Source organism: Lutjanus erythropterus, chromosome 14 (assembly GCF_056507025.1).
Source record: "Lutjanus erythropterus isolate fLutEry1 chromosome 14, fLutEry1.hap2, whole genome shotgun sequence".
NCBI classification, from domain to species: Eukaryota; Metazoa; Chordata; class Actinopteri; order Lutjaniformes; family Lutjanidae; genus Lutjanus; species Lutjanus erythropterus.
Window position 1 is genome coordinate 27,007,430 of NC_139330.1, and position 15,659 is coordinate 27,023,088.

A 15,659-nucleotide genomic window follows, 5' to 3' on the forward strand; every position below is an offset into this window, starting at 1 on the left:
AGATTAACTCACTTCATCTCCAACAACCCAACACAGAAGGAAAAAAATGTACCACCCTGTCACCATCCTCTGAATCTGGTGGCTCAAACATGTCACTGGACGTGTCCAATAAAGCTGATGGATGGAGTGTACATGTTTCAGGTCATTTTCATGTTATAGTTGTGTTTGGCACTGAGACAGCAGAGTGGACGCACCCCCAGCATTCTAGAGCAGAAAAAAAATGATTTTTTTCATGATTTTGAGACCTAATTTTATATACTTAACACGTTAATAACACTTTTCTGTGGTATGACGAACTCCAAACACACATTTATTGTTGCTTCACATGATCTTTAATGATTTTTTGCTTCAACACCAGCGACAGTCCTGGCAGGAGGCGTTGTTTTCAGTTGTCCATCTGTTCTTTTGTCAGTCTGTATGTACGGTCTATTCTTGTGAACATGATATCTCAAGAATACATCGATGGAATTCATACTCTAATTATGACAAAATTTCACATACATGTCTAACAGTAGAAAATGATGAGGTGATGATATTTACTATCCGAAGGGTCAAGGGTTAACTTCACTGTGACATCATAATGTTCAGCTCTCTCTCAGTCCTCTGTCTCTAAGTAAAGACAACATGTTTCTCACTATGTATGTCAATATGGCTATAACTTCAATTTTGCCACAAAAAAAAAAAAACAACTTTTATTAAATGTCCTCAAAGTCTGGACAGACATGGATGTAAACTGCAACTTTTTGGCAGAGGCAAACTACATACAGCTGCAAGGCAGTAATTCTAGTAACTGTATAGCTCATTTAAAGTACTTTGAATTGCCTTGTTGTTGAAAGAGATTTTACATATACATTTACCTTTCCACCACCACCCATCTGAGACCTAAAACTCCACAACACCTGTGTAAACAGTCACAAATTGTACAAAACAATAAATTAATACTAAAAACAAGACAATGTCTTGCACTGCCTGCCACATTCAAATAGTTTTCCAATACTTTCCTAATTTCTGACATATCACTGCTGATATCACAAAAAAACTCTCACAAGTCAAAGTTCTGGTGTCTCAAACTGAGAGTTTGTGTGGTCAGTTCTAGTTTGGGGAACTTTCATGATCCTACCGTAGGGTCCTGTCGAAACAATTCAAACCCGTCGTAAACCCATGCCGAAAAGGCAGCGTTTTTTGACTTTTGAGCAGACATGATGTTCATCTGACAGAAGTGATATTCCATCTGAGCTTATACCATAGCGTAGGTCTGTGCTGGCAGCGCAAACAGGCTTCTGCAGCCAGGACGCCAAGAAGCAGGGAAATATTAAACAAAGGAAGAGAGAGCAGACGCTGAAAAATACCTGCTGGCCCAATACTGAGGCTCCATATGCCCAGCTCTACCCTGACTGCTGGCTGACTGCTGGCTGGCCAGCCTGTATGCCCACTCTCTCTCCCAGGCCTCAACACACACCTACACACACACAAACACACAGACAGACACACACACACACACACACATGCAACACACGCTTCACTGGGGACAAGCCAGCAAGAGTAATCCTGGCCTACTTTTCTGCCCGGAGCGTACTGCAGCACCGTCTACACACACCACCACTACAGAGGAGGGAAAAAGGAGGTGCAAGGAGGGGTGGATGAAGAATGAGAGGAGATGGAGGGGAAGTTAGGAAGAGGGTGGAGGAAGATGGAGGGAGTGGTTAAAATTTGGAAAGAGTGAAGGAAAGGAAAAAGATGACTAGTTTAGGGGGGGTGGGGCAATTAAAGAAGATGAGATAATGACTGAAAAGAACAAGAAATGGAGGGATGTGAAAAGGAAGGAAGCCAAGTTGTGCGACAGAAAGAGGGAAAATGAGAAAAGGAGATAGAAGGAATGAGAGAGACCAACAGAAACAGGGTTGGAGAGAGCCAGTGAATCCTAATAGAAACCAGTGCAACAACGGAGACTTCTGCCAAATGCGGGGCGGAGGGTGGGGTGGGGGTCGGGGGGGTATTGGCTGCTCTTTTCCAAATAAGCGCATTAGTTAGTGCCACTTCCTCTTGCCGAGAGTTCCTGCTGCATATTCTGAGAAGCCCCAAACCACACCGGGGAATATTTTTACTCTGCTCCCATTGACAGGATGAAAAATGATACCTGGAATATGTAAATAAATGATTACATCACACATAACCGTCTTTTACTTATTAGCTCAGAACACGTATTAAGACAGGAAATAATGAAACGGCCGTGTTTATTTATACGCGTGCGGGATATACCGTGTGTTTGTAAATAAACTTAATTTATATATTCAGGCGCTCTGATGATTCATTCATTCCCTTCAGGGGGCACACACACACACACCGTAGTTGTTGTTTGCTTTGACTCAGGGTGTAATTACTGTGTGTATCCAGAGACTGTACAAAAGAATTCTATGAATCATGTTTCCATACATCTGTGGTCTTGTAGTTTCCTGAATCCAAATTAGTTGCTATGGCAAGTAGCATGTTATTACAGGCAATGAAAAAAATATGGTTTATGTGGTAAATGAACAGCAATTTGTCTTAAAACATAATTATTGTAACACTGGTAGCACAAGCACCTAGATAAAGGGCACATGGACAGAGGAGACAATAAATTATATCACTCTGAAGTGTAATGCATCTATTCTGGAGAAAAAATCATTCATTAAATTAAATAAAATCCATTAAGTAAAGGAACTAATTGATGACAATTGCTGAAGTCAAACATATCCTGCTATTTACACCCCACCAGACCAAACTTGACAAACAAAAGATATGAGTTACATTTATTATAACTACTGTTTTCTGAGTTATACAGAGGGGAAAGCAGTGGAACAAGAAAAGTTTAAATGTTGACATATTTCAAATCTAAACCGTAAAACAGCAGCTTGTCCTTTTTGCTGCTGAAGGCAAATATACAAACGATGATTGAAATACTGGAATACCACAAATTGCAATATAATACGATAACACCTCAAATATAGTCTCAAAAATGACTTCAGAGGAAAGGCACACATGTTACGCACAAAAAGATGAAATAATACAAGCTTTGCAAAGTTTTTTTTTTTCCTTTTACAACCGGAAGGTGTTTTATTCTACAACCCTATCAATGACAATTCTGCAAAACCCCTCTATGATCGCTAAGGTGTAAGATTAGGCAACTAAACACACCCGACTAAGATTAGGGAAAGACTGCAGCTGTGGGTGTGTGACTGGATGTGAACTATGGTTGGGTGATATCGACTGTCATATGGCGACACCTACACTGAAACATTACCAATCCACTATGAAATTGTTGTTGTTGTTCCCATTTGTATTGTGCCACAAATTACACATATGATTGTCAATTTAAAACTTAATTTTTAAAAGACAAGAAAGTCGTAGTTTGTTGTATGTTTGTCATAATTTAGTTTAGCTTTATGTGAACTACATCTCTCGTCTCACACAAACACACACTCACACACACTGGACTTCTGGGTGTGCAGTCTTTCTAATTAAGTATCGTCATAGTCCTATACAACAAGCAGTCACTTTTTTTGACTTGTCATATTATCTTTTTCATATGTGTTGTATGTGGCACAATTCAAATGCGATCAAAAAATAATTAGACTGACGTTCATATCTTTTCTCCATAGAACTAAAGACAATGGCAGGATTGAAGACCGCTGCTACTGATGTAACCAAGGGTCTTGGGTTCATCTAACCGGGCAGGTTTAAGAAGAACATAATAAACAGGACATGAAGACATTAGTCCAATGGCCAGCAGCAATCGCGTCTTTTTATTTTATCTTCCACTTGCCACAAATGTCTTTGCCGACAATGCCTGCCTTATGACAACACTGTGGGGACTACCTCAAATACAGGCTTTTACATCACAATGTGACGGTGGAGGGCTCAGTCCCCAGCCTGACAGTTGGACTCCTTTGACTTACTTCATAAGAGCTACTCTACGTCCTGCTCAGACTGGACATGAATTGTGAGGCGCGGACTCATCCAAGAAGAAGGGAGAAATTCCTTGAGATACTGGGCTGTGATTCTATCATACTGCCAAGCAGTCCTCGTATTTTGTCCACCCCATTTATATTTACATGCAGCTGTCTTTATGCATACATTACAGCCAGTCCCACAAACGTACAGTTAATTATCTGCATCTTTCTTATTCTATCTCCTCCTACAGCACAGAAGCGATATAATGAGGACTCATGCTGCATGAATCACTGATACTGCGCTCTTAAAGTAGACAGAAGTGCCTGATTACATTTTTGTCAGCAGGGAGCAAGAAAAAGTTCTGAGCAGTCCCAAGGCCTTTCTGCCTGGAAGAAAAAGGAAAGCTATGGATCACAGGAGAAGGGGGAAGGGTATTTAAAGGGTCAGGTCAAATATACACGTTGCCTCCATAGACAGAGATACAAGCACACACAGTCGTCCCATCGCTCCCATCGCTCTCACTGATGAAAGGTGTGTCTCTGCTCATGGGTCGTTTGTCGCGGGCATCTCCACGGACGGCTCATTGGCGAGTGCAAGGACCCCTTCATCTTTCACTATGACAGGTCTCGGACACCGGGCCTCCGTGACAGATGACCAATAATTCACTGGAGGGGGAGTGGAGCTAATGGCCTCGTCTCCAGGCCACGGTAATGATCACGTCCAGATTTCCAGTGTCACACACTGATGTTGGACACCACCCATAAAAGCAGGCTGTTGTCTAAGATACAGATGCAGGGCAGCAGGGTACAACCTCACACTCATCCCATGCTTGTCAACTGCAGTCCAAAACTGGGGTAGTAGGGTAATAATATGCAGGTGAACCAAATTCTAGCTTGTATCCAACTATTACACAGTTTAATGTTGTCAATATGTTTTACTGATTCTGTCCTTTTGTTAAAACACATGTCAGCCAGTCATGCCATCCACCTCTGACATGATGGAGATTCCTCCCTCGTCTTGCTAGTCTTGATAATCATATACTGAAGGTCCAGTAAGGTATTCTGGATGTACCACAGCTCCGTCACATCTCCATCCTAATCCAAGTGACCACTGGAAATGTTTAAGAAACAGACTCTGGTCTTCTGCAGCCAGACTTCCAAGACTATATAAAAAGTTGTTGTGCTGACATTTTTTGTCTTTTACAAGCATATTGAATATGTTGGCACGTCATTTATGATAAATGTGGTAAGATACTTGCAGCTGGATTTTATTGGTTTCAAAGTGCAGCACACCATTCCATCTTTATTTATCTGTATTTTCTGCACAGTAGATCAGCAGAAGGAAAAACAGCATTCCTTTTCCTGCAACTTCTTCAACTTTGGAGACAGCAGAAACAAAGATATATATTCACATAAATTATCAATAAATATAGGTATTTTTATACATTCAAAAGCGAATTTCACACTTCAGACACATGAACTGCCAAAAGCAAAAATAGTCCTTGTCAGCACACACAGCCAGGAGCCAGGCCTTGGCCACCATGACCCCCTCAGTTTGGCCTTATTCCTTCTAAAATTTAGAAGCCCCATGGCTACAGTGGCCTTGATGCCCCACCCACAGTGCCCTCATTTCATTTCGTTTTCTCCTCTGCCTCTTTCCTGTGAATATGGTTTATAGACACCAGCGTCTTTTGTTGAGTGAAAACAAGTAAAACACTGATTTCCGTGGATCATTGTGTTATCTGATGGCCTTGCTGCCCTGGGATTTGGCCTTTGAGCCTTCACAGACAGCACAGACAGATTTCTGAAGAGAAGAGTTGTAGCCAGAAAGCAGTGTGATTTTAACCGTGTTAAGAGAGAGGGAGAACGCACACGCTGGAAAAATACTGCCTTTCACCCATTTTTTAATCTCTGTGACATATTTTAAAGATATAGACATTGCAACCGTTGTCAAAATTGTCATGTTGCTGCTATGTTGTCAATGATCAACAGATTATTTGTCTTGTTAATATGGGCGCTGAAATAAAAAACAAGAGGTTTTGTGATGTACACATCCTGTTCGGGTAGTGTCCTGGGCATTATGTGCTCCAAGATCACCGAACCTGACCATTGACCTTTCAGTGCTCAAAGCGGTGGTGTTTCTGGACTTTACTTTCTAGAGATAACGGGTCAGTGAAACAGTTTCCTCAGTGAGGATGTCTCTTCACATTTCTCTTACTGAAATCTGAGTTTCTATAGATGAAGACTGATGGCATTTTTTATCTCTTTTGTCACATTTATTGATAGTGAGTATTTTAACAAGGAAAGACACAAACTTACAAAAAATAGCACATTTAAAGGCTACTACAAACTGCAACTGTGTTGGATCAACAGAAGAATGCTAAATGTTTAAATGTTTTGTGTTCATTTGGCAGGATATTTTCCCTTAGGGTTTTATGTTTTTTGTCTTTGCTGTCAACTTAGCATGAAATGGTAGAAGTTGATCCCTTTGGAAAACTAGAGGCAATCCACAATGTATGCATGCTGTAGATGGTGTTGATTAGTATAATCAAGCAAAGAAAAGCAGCCAGGTTTATATGATTCCCACAGGCTCCTGCAGGTGTCGAGGAGAGTTTGATACAAGGTGCAAGGTAAATTTAATTATTCCTTTAGGGAAAACAAGAAATAAAGATACCACAATAATACAGAAATCTGATCTCTACAAGCACTCACTCGCACTCAGTTGTCCCCTATACACCAATCCATGAATGTATTCAGCACACTTCCTATAAACAGATGAAACATAGTAAAGAGGAATACTGTGCTCATGTGGATCAACAAACAATAGGGTTGGGTACCGAACATAGCACTTTTAAGGATACTGACCGAATTATGTCGGTACTACCAAGAATCAAGAGAGACTAATAGTAAGTATAGAGAAAAAGAGAAAGAAAGCCGTGTTAGAGTAAGCAGCAGCTTGTTCAAGTCACAGACTGGAGTGAGCGAGTCAGTAATAGCAGGCCTAAAGTGGTCACAAGTGTGGTTAAACTTTGCAAAACTCGATGCAGACAACACTCACTGCTGTAAGCTGTAATGTGAAATGCACAGCTGGTGATGGCAACACGTCTAACACAAAATACAGGATAAATGAAGTCCAAGAGTGTACTGTGTTTGATAGCCGGAAAGCAAAGTCCCCCGCAGCAGCTGCAGCTAACATTAGCACGCCTACAGCCAGCGTCTATAGTCCCTCCATGGACAACAAAACTTTAAGTGAGGCATTGACAACTTTATCTTACAAGTCATTAATGTGATCATTGGATAAACTGTTTTAAGAGTTCAACTAGGGGGTTACTGTGATGACTGTTTGGTTTAGTATTTTAAATAGTGTTAGCTAAAACACTGGCTGTGTCCAAAATTCCTTTGTCCACAACAGTGTGTGATATCTTAGTGTCTGAAAACTAAATTTCATACATCTATTGCAGACTACCAACAGGTCAACAATATCATGCGGGTTTTCTCCACGACTTAAACAACAGTACTGCCCTGGTGACAAACTGACAGGTTGCCGGTTGTCGAGGGTTTGAGACGGGAGAGGAAGGGATTTTATTTTGTGTGGTGTGTAAAATGCCCTTCATAACAATATTCCAAATAAATGACATTATAATTGGTGAGTTTATTTCTTATAATTAGATTACAGAGAGTGCTGAAAAAAACTTTAATTCCAGGTATCAGTTCAAATGTGAACAGTACCTAACCCTGACAGACAAATGTACATGAAGGACCATGTTGTTGCACATGCTGTGGTTTAGAATCCAGACTATAAAAAGTGTGCCCCCCCCCCCCCCCTACTATCTCTCCACAAATTTTCCTGTCATCCTGCACTATTTTATGAATCAGGAACCCCTTAAAATCATCTTTAAGGGAGTGTTCTGAAGTGACTTTGAGTGCTGAAATGAAATTCAACAAGATGTTCCTCTCCCGTCCTCTTGCATCCATCTACATGCTCTCCACGGGTGAAAAGATCTAACGACTCCCCACAGTTGTCTGCACTGTGTAAGTTTGACGTGCCTTGTCTTCACATGTAACCGTATCCCTCCGAGCGATGAGGGCCTACCCAGCAGCTTCTCATCACTCGGCAGAGAAGACGCTAACTATGATTAGTAATAGCGCCATTGATTTTCACTGAGTAGCGTACGCGTGCTCCAATCCTCCACGCTCAACTAAAACATGTCAGAGATATTAAAGCACTGCCTTTTTTTTTTTTTGAAAGGGCACATTTCACATTCAGCGAGAGAGAGATCAGGATCTATTAGGGCGTTCGTGATTGCACCGAGTATGAGTGCTGACAAGAAAGTGAGGGCTCCCTGTGCTAGACAGCGTGGGATTTGGTCTCACACAATTTAACTACAGAGACGAGTTCAGAGGAAATAATATCATATTGACCTCATGAAAAACCGAGCAGTTAAGTACTTTTGTCTCTCTGAAGCCCACTGAGACTCACCTCGTTGTATCAACCCACACATGTTCAATCTCCAGAAATAATCACCCAATACTAATCACAGAATCACATAGGCAAAGGATGTAATTATAATTTTTTTCCTTTTCTACCATTGTAAAACCTTAAGGGGTGTGACACAATAACCTTTCATACGCCGAACGCCTCATTTGGAATTGAAAATTAGATGGAAGGACATTATAAAAAGATGAATAAAGAGGGGTGGGGAGGGGTTTGCGGGGGCCATGAAAACTGAACTCTTTCTTATGAATATGCATATTCATATTTGGACCCTGGTCGGTGTGAAAGACAATGGGGACTCCGAAGTTTGCTGGCCCCTCTGAGTGTATTCAGCCCCGTCCCATACAAAGACACAAATTTTCCGCTGAGGCCTAGTCAGAGATGGCATGGAGGGAAGCTCAAGCACCCCTGAGCGTCCCTGAATCAGACAGACAGGAAGTGGTCCTGCAAGAACCCCCGTCCCCACGGCGATTCCCATGAATTCCCACAATTCCACTGGCCCGTTGGTTGGTTACTTATTCAGCAATGCGCCACCGTGCTCCCCTTGAACGCGGTCATAAAGGGACAAGAGGGGGGTCGGAGAGCGAACTGGAGAGAGACGGAAAAAAATCATATTTCATTCACCGTCACAACATGACCCAGATAACTGTAGATTGCCCTTTTTAGTCAGGACAAAATTGCCTTTGTGTCCGAAGTTACAAGAGCGCAAGAGAAACAAAAAGCTGAACGAAAAGAGGGTGCTTCAAAGGTTAATCCGTTACAAGCAAGATCAGAGCGTTCCTTCTTTAAGGAACAGAAGAAAATCTATCTCTTTTCTCTTTCGCTCCTTTCTCTTTTATGTCTGGCCATAAAGAGCGGGTTTTATGTACACTCGAATGGCTGAGGCTCACAGAACATGCATGCGAATGAGAGGGAACCACAGGGGACCGATATATCTTTACAAACATATATGCACATAGACAGAGAGAGAGGGGAAGAGGGAAGGAAAGAACAGGGAAAGATCCAAAGACAAAGATAAAGAGGGACAAGAAAGTAAGCAAAAAGGAGAAGGGAGAGATGCAGAGATGGAAAAGGGAGGGTTGGAAGAAGGTTACGGTGGAGAGAGACACAGTCTGGAGGAAAAAACTGGAAGAAAAGCAGTCTGGTGCTTTAATCGCAAAATCAGAGCTGAAGGAGCGAGGCAGGCATGCAGTCATCATAACGGATCCCATCTGAGAATGCTATTACAGGCCTGCCTCTGGTTGAAGCTAACGCTACTGGGCTTACAGCACCAGCACTGAGGCTTTCTACTTCAGCCATGACCTGCCTTTAGTACCTGCTAAAAAACTGCGCCTGCTTAATATCAGAGCATTCAGCGATTCCCAGGCTGCAATGGTGTAGTACTGCAAATAAAAGCCTTGCCTTAAAACAAACAGCTTGTGTGATTTTTTTTGCCTTTTGCTCACCTTAGCTGAACACTTTTAAACATTTTCATTCAGAAAATGTAACATGGAAGCATATTTCAGAAGTTAAGGATGTTTCACTACCATTTTTTGCCTCCAGATTCTGATTCATTTGATCACCTCAGTGATTCCCAAACTGAGGGGGTGTAGAGCCACTGCGGGGGTGGGCATGGATGACCAAGGGAGAAACAGAGTGAAACAAAGTTGAATGAATATGATTTAAGAACATTTAGGGGAATAAACAAAAAAGAATTTGCAGATGCTATCATGCTGACCTCAGTTTTGCTATAAATTCAACTTCATTCTGTTTTTAATCCGTTGAGTCCCCAATTATTGTTAATGATTGATAATAATTGTGGGGTGAGGGACTGCAAACTCTTTTTTTTCGCGTCTGAAGGGGGTCATGCCAGAAACCACTGCAATACCTTAATTGTGAGTATCGGAATACCATTACCAAATACAGAGTACTGAGACTCATTTCAGGGCCAATAAATTACGTGATATCAAATCAGTGCAAAGACCTGCGTACTCCCCAATACCTGATCCACCATATTAGGCTGGGTGCAGGGTATTGGATGTATATCCAATACTGGTATCAGAAGAACTCTATCAGAAATCAGGCTTTTTAGTTGAGACAAAGAATTTCACGCAAACACAATATTCCAAAAGTGGGTTAGAACTGAACAGCTCTGTCTCAACTATCCTTGTAAGGCTGTGCTATACTTTGAATTAGAGCAGTATCATCTAACTAGCTAAATGAATCTGCAAATTTTTTAAGGGAAAAATGTCAAAATTCTCAGATTCCAGCTTCTTAAACGTGAGTATTTTTATTATTAACAATAAACTTAAAGTCTTTGGGTTGTGGGCAAATTGGAGGAAATTATGTTGGGCTATGGGAAACATGATCATTTTTCACCATTTTCTGACATTTTACAGTCCAAACAACAAATAGATTAATTGAGAAAATAACTGACACATTAATTGACAATGAATATAATTACTAGTTACAGCCTTACTTGTAATTCCTCCTTTTTTTCCATCAGGAAAACAATCCAGGGCAGAGCAGGGAATTTAAAATTTATGGCTGAACAACTCTGAGGTGCTGAAAGACTATAGTTTGTTTCATTAATGCTTTGTTGCACATTGTTACCCTGTTTTTCTGGCTTGTTGCTTTTAGTGAAGTCTACGAATTCCTGAAACTTGCTATACTGATGCACATACTGCAAGTGTGTGGTTAAAATCTCAGAAAAATATGCAAAAGGTTTGGTACCAATATTTGATGTTATGAAATAGGTTTCATTTTCTCAAATAATGCTATATAACCTGTGTTGCAACAATATATAACACACCCAATTGCTCTGCATGCTGTGTCCAATCTCTAAAAATTCCAAAACAAGGTTACCACGCTTGAGTTGGGAACATTCTGCAACCAAAATGCTTTTTTATTATAAAGAGCCTCCCCATCACATATTTACAGTCTAAGTCTGTTGAGCACATGCCAACTTACCTGCAGGACTGGGGGATGGAGTGATAGATGGAGGGAGAAGGAAGGTGGTAAGAAGAGAGGGGGAGGAAGGAGAGATGCTAGAGGGAAGCAGGAGTCTGGAGTTAAATATTAATCCGTGGTGATTCATCTGCTGTGGAAGCCTCCAGGCTCCTTCTGCATACCGCCAGCTGTTGGCCCCTGTCTCTTGGCCCTGGACCTGGATGTGAAAGGCTGGGCTGCTGCCCAGAGTGCCCAGGCATGAGCTTCCTTGGCTGGGGGAAAGGCAGCGCAGGCCAGGGCAGGTGGCGGACCTGGCCAGGATGACAGTGTGTGAAAGTGTGTTTGCGTGTGTGTGTGTTATGGGGTGTTACACATACTGTATAACCACAATTCTAGGGTCTAACAGTCTTGTGCTGGAGTCACCACACTATGTCACACCCACGGAGGGCAATGAGGCTTGACATTGTCAGGTTGTGAGGTACGGAGGTGCTGTAGGGGTTGGAGGATGGAGGGATGGGGGAGTTGGTGGAGGCAGGGAAGCTGGAGGGATGGATGGGGGTTTAAACTGAGTGAAGTGCACAATGAGCTTTTGTGCTTTGCAGAAATACCTGTTTAAAATCTTAATTGAGTAAAAATCCATAACATTTTATATTAAATAGCATCTACATTTAATGTCTGACTGACGTAACAGGGTCTTCTACACAATATACTCAATTCATTACAGCTGTTTACACGATTTCTAAATATTTTCCAGAAAATTCAAGGAAATATAGTACATTAGTGTTACCCACACAAAAACTGATTGACAAGTCAGAACACCCAAGCAACAAGCACTAAAGATATCATAAAATATATTACATGACTTGAAAATTTTAAATTGTAACTGAATGCACCAGACCAACAGCAGTTACAGCGACCATGTACAGTGTGGAGCTTAACACAGTAGATCATATAGTGCAGCGCACGGACATATGAAACCTACATTTTCATATTCACGCTCATTCACTAAATCTTGGGTATCCGTCTTGTTCGTTCATGTGACCTGGCGTGTCAGATGGAGGCAGCCAGACGGTCGCACGCAGCTGCTGCTTTGGCTATCACTCAAAATCTAATGTACCCTGGATGATTCCACTACACCAAGAAAGTTGAGGGCATGAGGAAGCAAGAGGGGTGCTGAGGGTGCCAATGAGGATGAATCCGAGGTTGCATAAAGCAAAGTCGCATAAAATGTTGTAAATTAAGCATGAATTGATAGACGTATCAAATGAATGTGAAAATACGGTTCAGATTGACTAGATATAATGGACAACACCACGTTTTACTACTAGCCTTTTACAACCTTGGCTAAAGCGAACGTCTGGGCCATCTTTAAGCAAATGACACAACAGAAAATGTATTTTACAAGAAAAGATATAAGCATCGTTGCTCAATATCTGTTAGACTGCGGTGATCTTTATTTCTTGCCCTTCAACCCTTTTGACAAACAGATGTAATGCTAACAATAGGTACATGCTAGTTATAATGTTAGCTCCTTGCAAAGCTATCTTAGTTAATCCAACAACAGAATACTCACCTTTATGTCAACAGATGCCAGTCTGTACAGCTATATCCAGTTATCAAGTGACTTGCATGTCAGCTATGATCACAAGGTTATGTTTGTATAGATCCGACACTTTCAGGTACTTCCAGTGTCCGTCATCCAACTAAGTATTGATAATACACTTTGACAATGGGCAAATACTGTAATCAGTATCAATTCAATTCATCAATTAATTCTATTAAGGAAAAAAACAAAAGATATGATATCAACACCAGTACCCTTCCTTTGATACCCATCATATCAATGGAAGCAAATAATGCTTCTGCATTTTATGCATTTATTTTTACCAGACATCACAGGCATAAAATATTGCCATCCTATCCAGTGTTTCAGGCACATCTCAACACACTGAACTGTCAAACATACTACGCTCGACTTCACCACTCCACAGACACTATGGGTTGTACGGTACCTGCTACAGTAGTGGCCAATCATATGTCACATTAAATCAAAGAATATGTTGATTGGCTGCAAGCAAAACCATACAAATAGCACTTTTTTTCTAAATCTTAGTACAAAAAGGATCAAATGCAGGTATTGGCCACCAGGAGTTGTTTTGATACTTGGTAGGCTACTGGGATGTTTCAGTCCATACCTTAAAAGTATCTACTACCGATACCCAGCTCTACTGTGCAGACTCTGCATGTAACCACCATAGCAGATGTGCACCTCCTCCAAAATGTAACTATATGTCGGGGCTCCGACAGCAACTAAGATATCCCATCAAACTGCAAGAACTGTGATCATTCAGCTTGGGCTGCTTGTGATTTTTCTCGTGGAGATTGTTGATCATGAGGGTCACATCAAACAGAAGAAAGGCCGTTACCTGATTATTTTTAGCAAGGCCATCTCCAAATCAAATCTTCTGCTCACCATGACAACCACTCTATCACAGTTAATAAAAAAAATCGCTGTTGACTCCTATTCAGTAGTTAGACAACTCAGTAAAATGAGATGAGATGAACTAAAAGTGATGCATCTAGTTCTCTTCTAGTTCTACCTTCTTGGGTCAAGTACAGACCTAGCTTTACAGTATGTTTAATTTCATCTCAGGTGTCAAGCTGATGTAAGATTTGAGAGTGGGAAATTTAGTGACTCTACAAATTGCAAAATTCACATTATGCACATCAGTATATCTGTGTCTTTCAGGTTTTAAATTACAAATGATAGATTGTGAATATTATGATCTTAAGTGAAAAAAGATGCCTATCGCAGTATTTACAATACCTTTATACTGTCATTGTGTAATATGGCAATGGAAGTACATAATGAAGGTGGGATCACAATGGAAAAAGATTATGCAATCACAATCCTTTCTCACAGAACAATAACAGAGCTCAACTCTGTGCAATAGGCGCTCTGCAAATTGTTACCACTCAGGTTCACAGGAAAGTAGAGAAAAGGGAGAGAACAGCAGGACACAGTGGGCCTGTGATGAAGATACTCACAGGGTAGACTGTAACTACAAAGAAACAAGAATCAAAAAGAGGTGTTTCTCGCTGTTTCTCGGCAGGTGTCCCCAGAGCTCGCTGAGCCTTGCCTCAAACTACGCTGTTTGACTTGTTTCAGCGCTCACTTTAAACCAGAGAAGAAAGAGGAGGGATGTGTTCGCGCCAAATGAAAAAGAGAAATCTTCCTCAACCGCTACAGGAGCCAACAGAGCACCATAAATGCTTGAGGAGTCTCAGTCCCCCCCCCCCCCCCCCCCCCCCCCATTTGTATTTTGCCTCCTTCCGCTATTTTCTCCTGTTTCTTCTCCTATAAAGAGCTGCACTCCAGGATGACTCATTCTCCATCTGAGAGAGGTAAAAATAGCTTTACAAAATACTGTAACTGCTGACATGAACATGAAACTCTAAGGAATATGAGTCAACATTTGCAACATTTATTTAAAGATCACATTTTTCATGATCAAACCATCTGCATTTATTAAATACTGAGTAATAAAATTTAATCAGGTCTATGGTACCTTTTGGACTCTTATCTAACCCCACGATTTACCTTAAATTCTTCCTTACGAGCTTTACAGATCCAATCTTACCTCTCCCCTAGTATTGTCAAAAATAAAATAAAATTCATAAATACTCTAGTATCAGATGCACTCTCTCATTCTTTCTTCTCATTAACAGTACATTAACACCAGTGTTGGCAGATGTATGATAATTAGCATATTTGTACCATAATGTTAACACCTGTACAATATACAATCAATAATTACCAAAAAAAATGGCAAATGCATGATAATTTTGACATTTCCATAAACCTTGTATGAGAGCAAAGAATCACATGACCACCACATTGATCAAGCAGCTGGTAGAGACATAGTCTGAGGCTTTTACTTTGACAGGTAAGAACAGAAGGAGTGGTCATATGAGCTGCAGTTGATTCTGTGTAAAGCAACACACTGTTGTCGTCATGATAGAAGATGGCATTTGCACATAACAAAATAAGGAATAGCTGGACAACCTTTTCGACTTTACTAACATAAAAAATTGCATTAGACATTACATTGAAACACATTTGGTATTGAGATAATCCAAAAGTAATGGAAAGTAATTAGATTGGATTACTTCATTAATGCTGTGATAGGTTACTGACTATAGTGTGTGTGTGTGTGTGTGTGTGTGTGTGTGTGTGTGTGTGTGTGTGTGTGTGTGTGTGTGTGTGTGTGTTTGAGATTAGAGAAAAGAGCAACTGTACAGTTTCT

At 40.9% G+C, this 15,659-nt stretch overlaps 1 long non-coding RNA gene across 1 annotated transcript in view; it reads right to left on the reverse strand.

Moving 5' to 3' along the window:
* Positions 1 to 15,659, reverse strand: part of LOC146315669 (uncharacterized) — a 65,804-nt gene that overhangs the window by 28,874 nt on the left and 21,271 nt on the right. The gene's annotated exons all lie outside the window — the stretch shown is intronic.